Below are 12802 nucleotides of genomic sequence, written 5' to 3'. Positions count from 1 at the left end.
TTCATATGTTTCTACCATAAACTGATCAAATTGTAGCCTACACTATATGGGCAAATGTTTGTGGACACCCCTTCTAATGGATGTATTCAGCTACTTTACTTAAGTTGCACCCATTACTGACACAGGTGTGTAAATGCACACACACAGCTTGTCTAGTCCCTGTAGAGAAGTATTACCAATAGAATAGGACTCTCTGAAGCAGATTAATATGAACCTCCTTTCCTCATGCATAATGCCAGGTGTGGGATAGATGGGTGCAAAAATGGAGTGCCAAAATGGGTGAACTCTATAGGTGAATTCATGAATTCTAGCTAAAATGTGTCTCCAGTTACTGGAGGAGGGGCTAAAATGGACAGAACCATTTTCAAGAGACTGGTGAAATCTTTACCTGACAGGACTGGTGCTGGTATTGAAGCAAGAGAGCATGTAGCTAAGTATAAGAGAATGGACGGATGGATGGATAAGACAACTAGTAGAGACAACGAGCTGTGATTCTGCCTAAGAAATGCTAAGGAAACTTTGAAATGTAAATATTTGAATTCATAACATTATTATACAATGCCTATGTCTTATCAGACTAATCAAAAGGTATTCGCTGCATGTGTTCACAATATTTTCACCAAAATACAAGATGCTCACGGTATTTGTCTAAATACACACAGCTTAGAAGTGCTATGAAAGTAGGAGAACAGTATTTGCAAATTAACATAGTTCATTTCTTCCACTCTTGAAGCCCCCTAACTCAACTCTGGAAAAGTCTGTTTAATATTGGTGATAGAGACTGGTTTTTGGCTGCAGGAAGACAAGTGAGATATTGCTACTGTCAGTTTATTTGGAGTGTTTAATGTGTGTGCCTGCTGTTACTAACTCTACACACTTCCTTCTATTCTGCATGAGTCTTGAGCAGGCACAATGTGAAGGGCACTCAGGTTACATTTCAGCTACTCTATGAAGGTTTGCTGGTGACATTGCTTATTAAGTAATTTGCATAACAGATGGTTGGGTGAGGTTCATGGATTCAATTATAATGTTAAAATGGCATTTGCATCCACTATGACACCTCTGCAGGCCTTTTTTCTGCAGGCCTCCTCAGTTCCTGGGAGTTTCTGATGGCTTGTTAGTTTGACAGCACTTTTGCAACTCTCTAAACTGTTCCAATCCTACAATGACAGAGAGCCCCATGCAAACTGGTTAGTTCAAAAAATAACCACTCAGTGGAACTGTCTGGAAATGTTCTTTGTGACGGCTCTTTTGTACACTTACCTTCATAGTTCTGAATCTCAAATGACGACCATTTCCCTATGTGGTGCAGAAGCCTCCCTGTATGCCATTATTCTGAGAGTTTCTTACTTCTGAAAGTGCACAGCTGTGCCCCACAGAAACAAACAGGGTGGGAACTGTGGCCTAAAGGTTAGTAAAAAGGTTTGGGACTTGAAGGTGGTTGGTTTGAAACCTTGGGCCACCAGAAAGTGTGGGGAGTTAAGGAACAGCGCTTTCTCTTTCCTCAACATTTATGGGTGGGGTGCATTTAAGCAAGGCCTAACCCTCAATTGCTGCCTGGGTCCTAAAGTGGTTGGCCACTGCTCTGAGTGTATTCACTAACATGGATGAGTTAAATGTGGAGGTTGATTTCCATTGGACTGCTGATTGTAAGCTGATATCTGAGCACAGAGCACATTACATCAGGGCATCAACCAGTACTAAAAGTTGCTACAGATAGCAATTACCGTATTTTCAGATGAGGTATGATGCAGGCCTGGAGCCCCATGTCATGGTTATCAACATTGTCAAGATCATGACAAGATCTTGTGTACACACTCCTTGTGTAAACCTTGTATATACACTGTGTGTATATGTATTAATGATGCAGAATAAGTTCACACATGCATGTAAAGAAAGCATGGACTAGAATGCTGACAATAAACAAGTAACACACTACAGGAAGATGACAATATCCTGCACATAACAACTGGGGTCACTGGGCTCAGCCCATCCCCTTCCCCTATACTCTACTCACTCACTACATCGCAAGCTCTATTGGGTAGGCACCTTCCTTTCACCTATTGTTACACATTCAACCACACGAAAATGACAAGATCCAAAACCTAATAATTAGGGCTGCTGTGGCTGTTTATGATTCAATCAGCAACATTAAGTGAAATAATACACAAACATGGGAAGATCCTACACCTACTAATTAAGGAGGAAAAACGTATAAACGGTTAAATGACAAAAACCCACAAAATTAAATTCAAATATCCTCATTAAAATTAAGTGGAACAGCAATACAAACTCTGTCTAATACTGACAGAATAATTCTATGGGAGCATGACAGTGAACGCTAGCACACAGGTAACTTGCTCTAACAGCCTCCAACACTGAGGCCAGGTAGTTGACCATTACACAAAACATGCAAGCACACCTAAGAAAAGGTAGTCCTGGCTAAATGACACATTGATGGTGAGTGTCAGTAACTGGATGACACACCCTGTATGTAAATAGGTGCCAGAAGGCAATAGGAAAGATGTATTTGTTTGCTGCAGTAACTTTTTAAAGGTGTTTGTATTGTTGTAATTGAATAATTAAGTAGGGAATTGTACAGAGAATCTGTAATTGTATAAGGTGTTGAATACAGTTACCAAACAAGCATGGTTACAGTGGCTGTTTATGATCCAGTCAGCAACATTTAACATTAAGTGAAATAATACACGAACATGAGGAGATCCTACATCTGTTAATGAATGTTGCTGTGGCCGTTTGTGATCCAATCAGCAACAATTCCATTGGGGCAAGGAAGATGACAAGATCCTACAACTTACAGTTAGGGTTAGGGTTAGGGTTAGGGTTAAGGTTAGGATTACGGTTAAGTTAAGGTATGGGTTAGGGTTAGGGTTAAGGTTACACATAAGCTTCCCTTCACCCATATACTAATCACCTACTACATTGCAAGCTCTTCACAGAGGTCATCAGGTCAACACCTCCCTTCATCAGTGTTTCGCTGAAATAAGACCATGACATCTTCGAAACACTCAACAGTGAAGTCTTGCATCCCAGACCCACTCCCCTCCAAGCTCACTTCATGGGATTTCACAAGGTTTAACTCAGGTTTAACTACACCAAAAGCCTACGCAACAAGCAGCCTGTATCTCCCACCATACTACAACTTCAAACTCACTCGGCCCTACCCACCTCATCTCAGCCCTTCTTAGCCACAACCACTGACTAGATCTTTCAGCTACTTCTGGCAATTTCATCATGGCAAAATGTGCACTGTTTTAAGCAGGAATAAGGAGCAGAAATAAAATAATGTGAGTAAAGATAGGAAGCTTATTTTAAACGTGACATGTTTGTTACAATATTAATAAAGTAGCTCTGAATAACTGAGAGTACAACAGCAAACTGTAGCAACCCCTTTACTATGCAGTGCACCTTTGCCTTACAAATCTCAAGTTAATAGCACATTGCACATGCAATAAAAGCGGCTACAGTGAGTACTGGGAGTTAATAGTAGGTATAAGTGTACATATTGTACACGTCAGGCTGAACCGAGTCTGTGTTAAGCATAAGAGGGGCTGAGGATGAGTGCTGGCACACTATGTGTAGGTGTTTGTGCTGCATTGGTGAGATATGGGAGTTTAGTTTGTTGTCTGTGGGGCAGAAATGTCATCAATGCTGAGTTAGAGTGCTTTCTCCTCAGCACTGGAGCCTGATGAGTGCAGCTTTACTTTGTCCCATTGTTCCTGCCTTCAGCTGCGTTTCCACGGTAACCTGGCTGAGTGCAGAACGAGAGAGCAGCAAAGAGAGAAATAGCCTTCACTCATACAGAACAACATGCTGACATTTTAAGGGTCCACCCGTCGGGTGGTGGGGTGGTGAACAAACATACACACATTACACAGGTTTTATTTTTTCATCCAAATATATATTGTGATGTGTATTGTGACCAATTATATTGATCTATGTTACCATAAAACATTCATACAACATAATGTACAGCTGGTGTATGCACATGCAGTATACAAATCATTTGTATATTATATAACTTAAAAAATAAGTTATGTGATTTATGATATGTTATTTCCTTGCTGAAAAATCCAGCTCCAGTTTTTGCAGGTAGTTGGTTTTAGATGGTCTAAGCTGGTCTTGATGGTCAAGGTGGGTGGAAAGCTGGTCATCTATTTGAAAACATACCCTCTGCTGGTAAGCCAGCTGGTTAGGCTGGTCAACCAGTGTAGCTCTTGAAGGGCATCACGTGTGTTTTCATTTGTGTTTGATGGTTTAGCCTGTCAATCAGCATGACCAAGCTGATTATAATGACTGCCTAGTTTGGTAAAACATTCAAAGTCAAATGAAAACATACCCCATGCTGGTCAAGAGCTAAGCTCCCCCCCCCCCACCACCACCTATGATGCCCCTGCACTTGGAATCACCCAAACTCAATACTGCGCCCCTGTGGCCTGGCTGCTTTTTTCAACAGAGTCAGTACTTCTGTACTCAAACCGAAAGAAAGGTACCTTCTTCTACTTCTAATCCTACTTCAGTCAATATTTCACAAAATAAACAACAACATTTCTTTATTAGTTTGGAAAATTAGGAATTGAAGTGTGGATCTTCAGCAGCTCAAGAGTTAAGAGTTAAGCTAAGCTGTGTTCAAAACAGTACACTCATTAAGTCAATTGCTATATAATGCAAAGTATATGCTAAATAGTGAGCTAATATTGAGATTACAAACATTATTACAGCAGGACTGACACACTATATAGTGCACTATTTCTGTAAGAGGGTGTATGTGTGTGTGGTACAGACAGTCCAACTGCCTGCAGTGGAATTGTTAGAGCGCTGGCGTCTGAATGCTGTAATTATGTGAGTACAGACATCTTTATAGACTGGAGAGGAGAAAGAGAGTATTGGCCTGCTTCAGCAACAGCTCTAAACCACTGAGGAAGGCCCTGTCTGTGTGTGTGTGTGTGTGTGAGTGTGTTCACCAGTCAAGTCAAAAATGCACAAGGCAGGTGTGGGGGCGTATTGAAAGTTCTGTGAGGAACGTGAGTTTGCGTGTGTGATTGGGACATGAGTAAGTTTAAACGATTTAGTGAGTGTATGTGGGAGGACTGTGCGTGTTGTTATAGAGATGGTACGTGTGTGTGTGTGTGTGTGTGTGTGTGTTATAATGTGCGAAGGCTTGGTGAGAAGAGAGCCATGTGAGTGTGGCGCGCGTGCTTCTCTCTGGTGCCTCTGCGTCTGTGGGGGGATTACTGGGTAATTAATCGCTTAATGATTTTTTATTCTGATGGTGGAAAAGTGGGTCGGATAGCTGCTGCTCCAGCACGTGACCAGAAGTTCTGTAAGCTCCTCCCACCAAAACTTCCTTGCACCTGCTGCATCTCTGCTGACCTATGGATGTGATACAAAACGGTAGGCAGTGTGAGCAAACACAGTCTGACTGTGGACAGAAGCGCTCTTCAGTGCAGTACTGGGTATTCTTCACTGGGAAATTAGCCAATGCACATATTTCTCCCAATTAATGAAATGTTTTTTCTAAACCTTATGTGGCCATGGCAACAGGCTGGAGAAAACTGTGTTCCAACTGCTTCACAACGCACAACTGCACTGTATTTGGAAGACCAGACTAATACTATGTAAGGCCTCTTTTTGATCACAAATGGCTTCAGTTCTTGTTGGTTGGAATCGTTCCTTTAAGATCCTGGTCCATGTTGACATGGTTTCACACAATTCCTGCAGATTGTTCAGGTTGTTCTTTTAGGCTGTAACTGTCCTATTTGACCACATCCCAAAAGTGTTCTATTGGATTGTATTGAAAGGTCACTGAAGAACATTGAACATACCGTTATGTTCATGAAACCAGTTTGAGACCACTTTTGCTTTGTGACCAGGTGCATCATGTTGGACGTAGCCATCAGAAGTAAATTGTAGCCTTGAAGCGATGGACATGATCATCAACAATACAGACATTTGAGTGGCATTTAAATAATCATTGATTGGTTTTAATGGAACCATAGTATCCTAAAAAAACATTCCACACAACATTACACCCCCTCCACCAGCCTGTCAAAAAATATGTGCGTCGCATGAAGCCTTACTGTAACCTTATAAGCAATAGATAGCCCTAGCTAGTGGATTGGAACTGGTGGTTGGTGTGGCGCAACAGATAACACCACTACCTGCCAGTGAGCTACCACACTACGTGGGAGACTAGGGTTCGATTCCCAGTCTGGGTGACTCTGCTGCGCTACACCAATAGCATCCTTGGGCAAGACTCCTAACACTTCATTGGCCCACCTCTGTAATGCGAGTTACCTTGTAAGTCGCTCTGGATAAGAGCGTCTGCTAGATGCCATAAATGTAAATGTAAATGTAACTGGAAATGACTAATTGGGGAGAAAATTGGTTCCCAGAGGCAGATTTAAATTTTCCAGGCCGGACAGACACACTAGGTGACACTCCTCGAGCAAGACATGTAACACCACATTCATCAAGACAAAGACAAACACATTCACCATTTATGTTGGACACAAGCAGAGAGAGTTAAGGGCCTTGCTCAAGGCAAGCTTGGTGAACCCGAGAATCAAACCCACTCTAACCACTGAGCCACTGCCCACCACTGCCCCATTGTCTTATTAATGTAAATGTAAAATTAAATTCACAGAATATCTAAAAGCAAATGTTTAGAAGACCTAAAAACTCTAGAATGAAGGCAGAGGAGGTCAGCGATGCTTCCCCTCTGGTGGCAATTATACGCCTAGTAGTGGATACTATTTTAATTTATTTTCATTTCTAAATACTGTAAGTGCAACTGAATCACCCTCACATGGATGCATCATGAAACACTGATGCATATTTGTGCCCTTATTTATTTTGCACCGAATGAACTCCTGTCCGTGTGAGAGCACTACTGTAATGTACTATACATTAGAACTGTGTATTGTGTGTAAGAGTGAAATCTACAGTATGTACCAACTTCACCAGTACTCACCAGTTCGTCCCTATCAGCTCCTTCTCTGAAAGATCCCAGGAGAGCCTTTAGCCTCAGGTTACAGGCCAAAGTGTCTCCGGTGCAGCCCTATGAAAGTAAAGTGAAATATGCTGTTATATGCTGTCAGTATATTACAACATAGAGTGTATATAATATAATATAATATACATGATGTGAATAATGATGATATGGTTGTATTTTTTAACATATAGTATAAAATGTTTTTTCAAAGTACTGATTCTTGGTAGCTCTGGGTAGTTCTTAATGCAAACACTGTACTACCCAATCAGATACACATCAGTGCTGTGGTGCACCAGAAGTAGATCAGTGTTCCCTGCTGTGAAAGTGTGAAGCACATAAAATAAATGGAGTGTAAGAGACTGAGGTGTGTCTATGTGGAATTGTTTTGATCCCTTTATGAGTTTCATTCAGTAGCAGATAACACAGCATGCGGCAGCAAAATGAACACCCACAGCTTCACCATCCAATATGACCCTCTTACACATTACGCCCTTTATTCCCCCCGCACACAGAGCAGAGACAATAAAACCTCTGTGCTGCAGGAGTGCAGTCTAATTCAAACCAAAAGAGAAGCTCGTTTATCATTATAACACAACCACACACACATACACACACGCACACACACACTGGCTAATGAACACATAAAGCAGTTTGCTATTGTATATGTCCCCTCCGGTTTGTTCCTCAGAGAACACACTCTTACACACACACACACACACACACACACACACACACACACACACAGTGTCTGACATGAGGTGCACGACCTGGGCTGTAAATCTCACCATCTCTCAGTAAGTCCTGAGAGAAGTCCTTGGCCTGATTTCTGACTCCTCTAATAAACAGCCTCATCCTCAGGGCTGCTAAGAATTAACAGAGAGCGAGAGCGATAGAGAGAGAGAGAGAGAGAGAGAGAGAGAGAGAGAGAGAGAAAGAGAGAGAGAGAGAGAGAGAGAGAGAGAGAGAGAGAGAGAGAGAGAGAGAGAAGGAGAAATATGAGTGATAGAGAGAGCTAGCAAGTGAGGAAGAGGTGAGAGAGAGGTGGAGAGAGGAAGGGGTGAGAGAGAGAGAGAGAGAGAGAGAGAGAGAGAGAGGGAGAGAGGGAGAGAGGAAGAGAGAGAGGGAGAGAGAGAGAGAGAGAGAGAGAGAGGGAGAGAGGAAGAGAGAGAGGGAGAGAGAGAAAGGACAGAGGAGCAGGGGCAGAGGGGAAGGGAGAGGAGGGGAAAGAGAGATAGCGAGCAAGGAGGGGGAGGCAGGGAGAGAGAGGGAGAGAGAGGAGAGAAATGAGAGAAGTGGGTGGGAGATATGATTGACAGAGAAGAGAGAAAGCAGGGAGAAAAGAGAAAGAGGAAGAGAGAGGAGGGAGGGTGAGAGGATGGTGGAAGTGGGAGTTAAAGAGATGGGGCGGGGGAGAGAGAAAGGAGAGGGGAAAAGGGAGGGAGAGAGAGAGAGAGAGCTCGTGAGAGGGAGGGAAGGAAAGAGAGAGGAGAGTGGGAGGGAGGAAAAGAAAGAGAGAGGGGGGAGAGGGAAGTGAGAAAGGAGGAGAGGTGAGGAGAGAGGAGATGGGGAAGAGAGAGGAGATGGGTAAGGAATGGAAAGAGAGAAAGGAGAGAGGAAGAGAGGATGTGGGAGTGGGAATAAGAGAGATGGGGAGGGGCAAAGAGAAAGGAGAGGGGGAAAGGGAGAGAAACAGAGTGAGAGAGAGAGAGAGATAGAGAGAGATAGAGAGAGAGAGAGAGAAATGGAAGGGAGGGAAGAAGAGAAAGGGGGAGAGGGGATTGAGGACGGAGGAGAGGTGAGGACAGAGGAGAAGGGGGTGATAAAGGAGGGTTGAGAGGAAAGGAGAGAGGGAAAGAGAATAGAGATAGGGATATGAGAAGGAGGGGACGAGAGACATAGAGGTTAGAGATAAATAGTAACATGGTAAGATGTTCTTCAGCCGTTCTGAGACAGCTATGCAGGATAAAAACAGAGAGAGATGAGTAAAGAAGGATGAGAGCAACCCTAAACTGGGCCAAACAGGCTGACTTTGAGTTGAAACTTCTGCCCCAAAGGAACATGGTGTGTGAATGTGTGTGTGTGTATGTGCATGAGTGTGTAGCATAACATGACACAGGAAAGTGTGTGTTCTGATTTTCTTTATTTTCAATTCTCCACTCCCCACAAGCAAATAAAGAGCTCAGTGTCTCAGCGTGAAGACCTCCATAGAGAGAAAGAGATTCACATGTGAGGTACATGTATAGAAGGACCTATGTTTAACTCTAAAGATTGGCACAGAACACATCCATTTCTGCCACTGGATTTACTCAATGATAACCCTTGAACAATCACAAAACAACACAATGAATTGTGTTCTGAATGTGTGGACAGACTAAGTAATGACCGCACTGTATCAAACGGTAAAAGCAGTGGCGGGAATCTTTTACACAGGAGCACACAAAAAAGCCAAATTCCACATACTGATCCATTTTCTATTCAGTGTTGACGTGCACAAATCTCAACTACTCTGGATGCAGCATAAAGAACGGTCAAGGCTAAGGTCTCTGAATGTACTGCTTTATATACATGTTTTGTAAGATCAAGATTAATGCTCGTCCATAATGGCACCGTTTCTGCTAAAGATTCCACATGCACCTTTCACCAAAAGCTTACTTTAACCCAATATTTTTCTTAAACAATAAGGTTCTTATACAGCTCTCTCATCAGTTCATCAACTACATTTCATTATACTGTAGTTACTAAAAGGGGACGTTCTGTAACATTTGAGTCCTTCTTATTTATTACATACTTATTGGGCTGATTTCTTAATTATTATGTAATTATTGGGCTGATTTCTTAATTATTACGTACTTATTGGACTGATTTCTTAATTATTACATTCTTATTGGGCTGATTTCTTCATTATTACATACTTATTGAGCTGATTTCCTAATTATTACGTATTTATTGGACTAATTTCTTAATTATTATGTAATTATTGGGCTGATTTCTTAATTATTACATACTTATTGGACTGATTTCTTAATTATTATGTTCTTATTGGGCTGATTTCTTAATTATTACGTACTTATTGGGCTGATTTCTTAATTATTACGTACTTATTGGGCTGATTTCCTAATTATTACGTACTTATTGGACAGATTTCTTAATTATTATGTACTTATTGGACTGATTTCTTAATTATTACGTACTTATTGGGCTGATTTCTTAATTATTACGTACTTATTGGACTGATTTCTTAATTATTACATACTTATTGGGCTGATTTCTTATTTATTATATATTCATTGTGCAGATTTCTTAATTATTACGTTCTTATTGGGCTGATTTATTAATTATAACCACTTTCCATAGAGCTCCAATTAAGGGCAAAATACATATTACACACATTGTATTTACTGGCCTTGGCTGATACAGATACAATATTCCTTGTAATGAATTTTTCATTCTTGATCATAAAAGACATTCCATGAACCTAAAATGACTTGAGTTTTAACTGCTTTTGCATGATAAAATCACAGCACCTGCTGAGTCGAGAGTCATTACATCTAGCTTTATGTTGCTGTAGGTTAGCTTAACTGGGTCCCTATGAAACAAATTCTGAGCACAATCTGCAATCAAGAACAACCTTTAGGGGCTCAGAGTGGTCCAGCAAAGGCGGAGTCTCTCTCCACGTCACTTCAGTGTGATGCTGGCCAGCACAGGTTTCTGCTAGCTCCAGCATTAGAACTGAGTACCTTTAGCTTTCCTCAGAGTTTGTTGGTTGCCCGGTGATGTTGCATTAGTGGTGGTTCGAAAAGTGTGTGGTTGTGCATGTGTCTGAGAAGTCGTACCAGTTCTCCCGCCCGCCCAGTGCCAGTAGCATTACATTTGATAGAGGGTGATGGGGGATAGTACTAATGAGTGAGTTGGGTAATCCTAAATTGGGAGGAAAATTGGCTAATATGTATGCTTTTTAAGATTAACCTTTTGTAATTCTTAATTTTTTATTGGCAATGACAGGATGGGAGTTTGCACGCTGTGTGCTGTAATTTTTGTTGAGATTATTTTGTAGTGCCAATTCAGCACGCTTTCAACAGAACAAGCAAACAAGATGCTGGAGTGAACACTGGAAGTACTATATTGATCTAAACAGACTCAGCCTAACCAGAAAAATGAAAGTTAGCAAATCATTTTATAATATTACACAGGAACAAACTTACCTCCAGACTGTAAATCTGTCCGCTGCAATGCTTCAGTACATGAGAAAACTGGTAATCCACCGCCACAAATAATTGCAGACTCTCAGTGATGTTTTTCATATTTGTTCAGTATCGGGACCAACGCCATATTCAGGGTGCTGCATCATTTGCAGCCATAAGTTTGAAATAATGATTTGCCATATGAGTCCTTATACTGTGTATATGATGCTAATGCATTTTGCATACATAATTGTGAAGTGTTGCAAAAGTAACCTACAATTTCCTCGTGGATTTCATGGGGGAAATGTTTCCTCTGTCTTGATACTGCTAACAATGAACTAAAATTAAGTTCTCATAGTGATGCTTATGATACAGCTGTGTATGTGTGTACCTCAACCTCTAGACTTCTAGACTTCATTTAATGCACATTTTCATATTTTTTCTCTTGCTCTCACACATCTGACTCAGCTTGTTGGGCAATTATCCACTCCTTCAGGAGCTGAATCAGATGTCTTAGATGCACACAGTTTAAGGAGGAGTTGCAGAGTTTTCTAGACACGTCTTGTGTGTGTGTGTGTGTGTGTGTGTGAATAAAAGTAAAAATGTGGGAGCAAACGAGAGCAATGTCTACTTTTAACATTTCGTTCTTCAGAACAGATGAAGCAGCAAAATGACCCGAGGTGACGATCCCCCTCAGTTTAATCTCAGTGTGTGGTTGTCATTTATTTACAGATCCTTGAATATTCATCCCAAAGCTTTGCAACAACAGTTACATAAAATGTCAAATATTCTCATTAGTCAAAAGAAGCAGCATACAAGAAGCAGCAAAGAGGTGTGTGTGTGTGTGTGTGTGTGTGTGACAGTACTGATATGTACAGTTAGTCTAGTGTGAACCGTTTTCCTGTTTGCTTTTGTGCTGAATGTCTCTGTGATGCTGAGAGAAACACTTTCTTGCATAACCAGTGCATGTGTGTGTGTCTGTGTGTCTGTGTGTGTGTGAGAGAGAGAGATAGATTAGAGGGAGTGAGTGATTTTTCTGCCCACTTCTTCCTATTCAGGCTGTCTCCCTAGTTCCGGCGTTTTCTCTCCTCCTACCCATATCCTGTGCAGCCTGCGTCAGTAAGATTTTTCTCTGTACATCACTACTCTCCGTATATATGGCCATGTTAGGAGAGATGCAGATATTCCGAAATAAATAGGGTCTATGAGACAGGGACAATTTTTGGCATCTTTGGCAGATGCACCAAAAACCCAGACAAGTTACAATACTGTGCAAAAGTCAGGGAACACCTTTCATCTACTGAATTTACAGATTTACAGAATTTTAATTACTGTGAAAGACCTGGCAGACCACCAAAACAGCACTTAATGTTTTTATCTTTAAGAGGGAGGAGAAAACCAAGCTGGAAAAATATTATAGCAGATTTCTCTGAAAAACTAAAAAAAAGAATGAAAAGAATGTAAGCTGTATATAGAGTATAAAGGTAACGGGTGAATACACTAAATACTGAAAATGTAGATATTATATTTAGATGTAGAGGCTTCTTTGTAATTTTCTGCTACACATAGGCTTTCTGCTTTTTTGCTGGCATTAAATAAATTAATA

Source organism: Salminus brasiliensis, chromosome 4 (assembly GCF_030463535.1).
Source record: "Salminus brasiliensis chromosome 4, fSalBra1.hap2, whole genome shotgun sequence".
Lineage (NCBI taxonomy): Eukaryota > Metazoa > Chordata > Actinopteri > Characiformes > Bryconidae > Salminus > Salminus brasiliensis.
Note: the sequence above shows the minus strand (reverse complement) of the source record.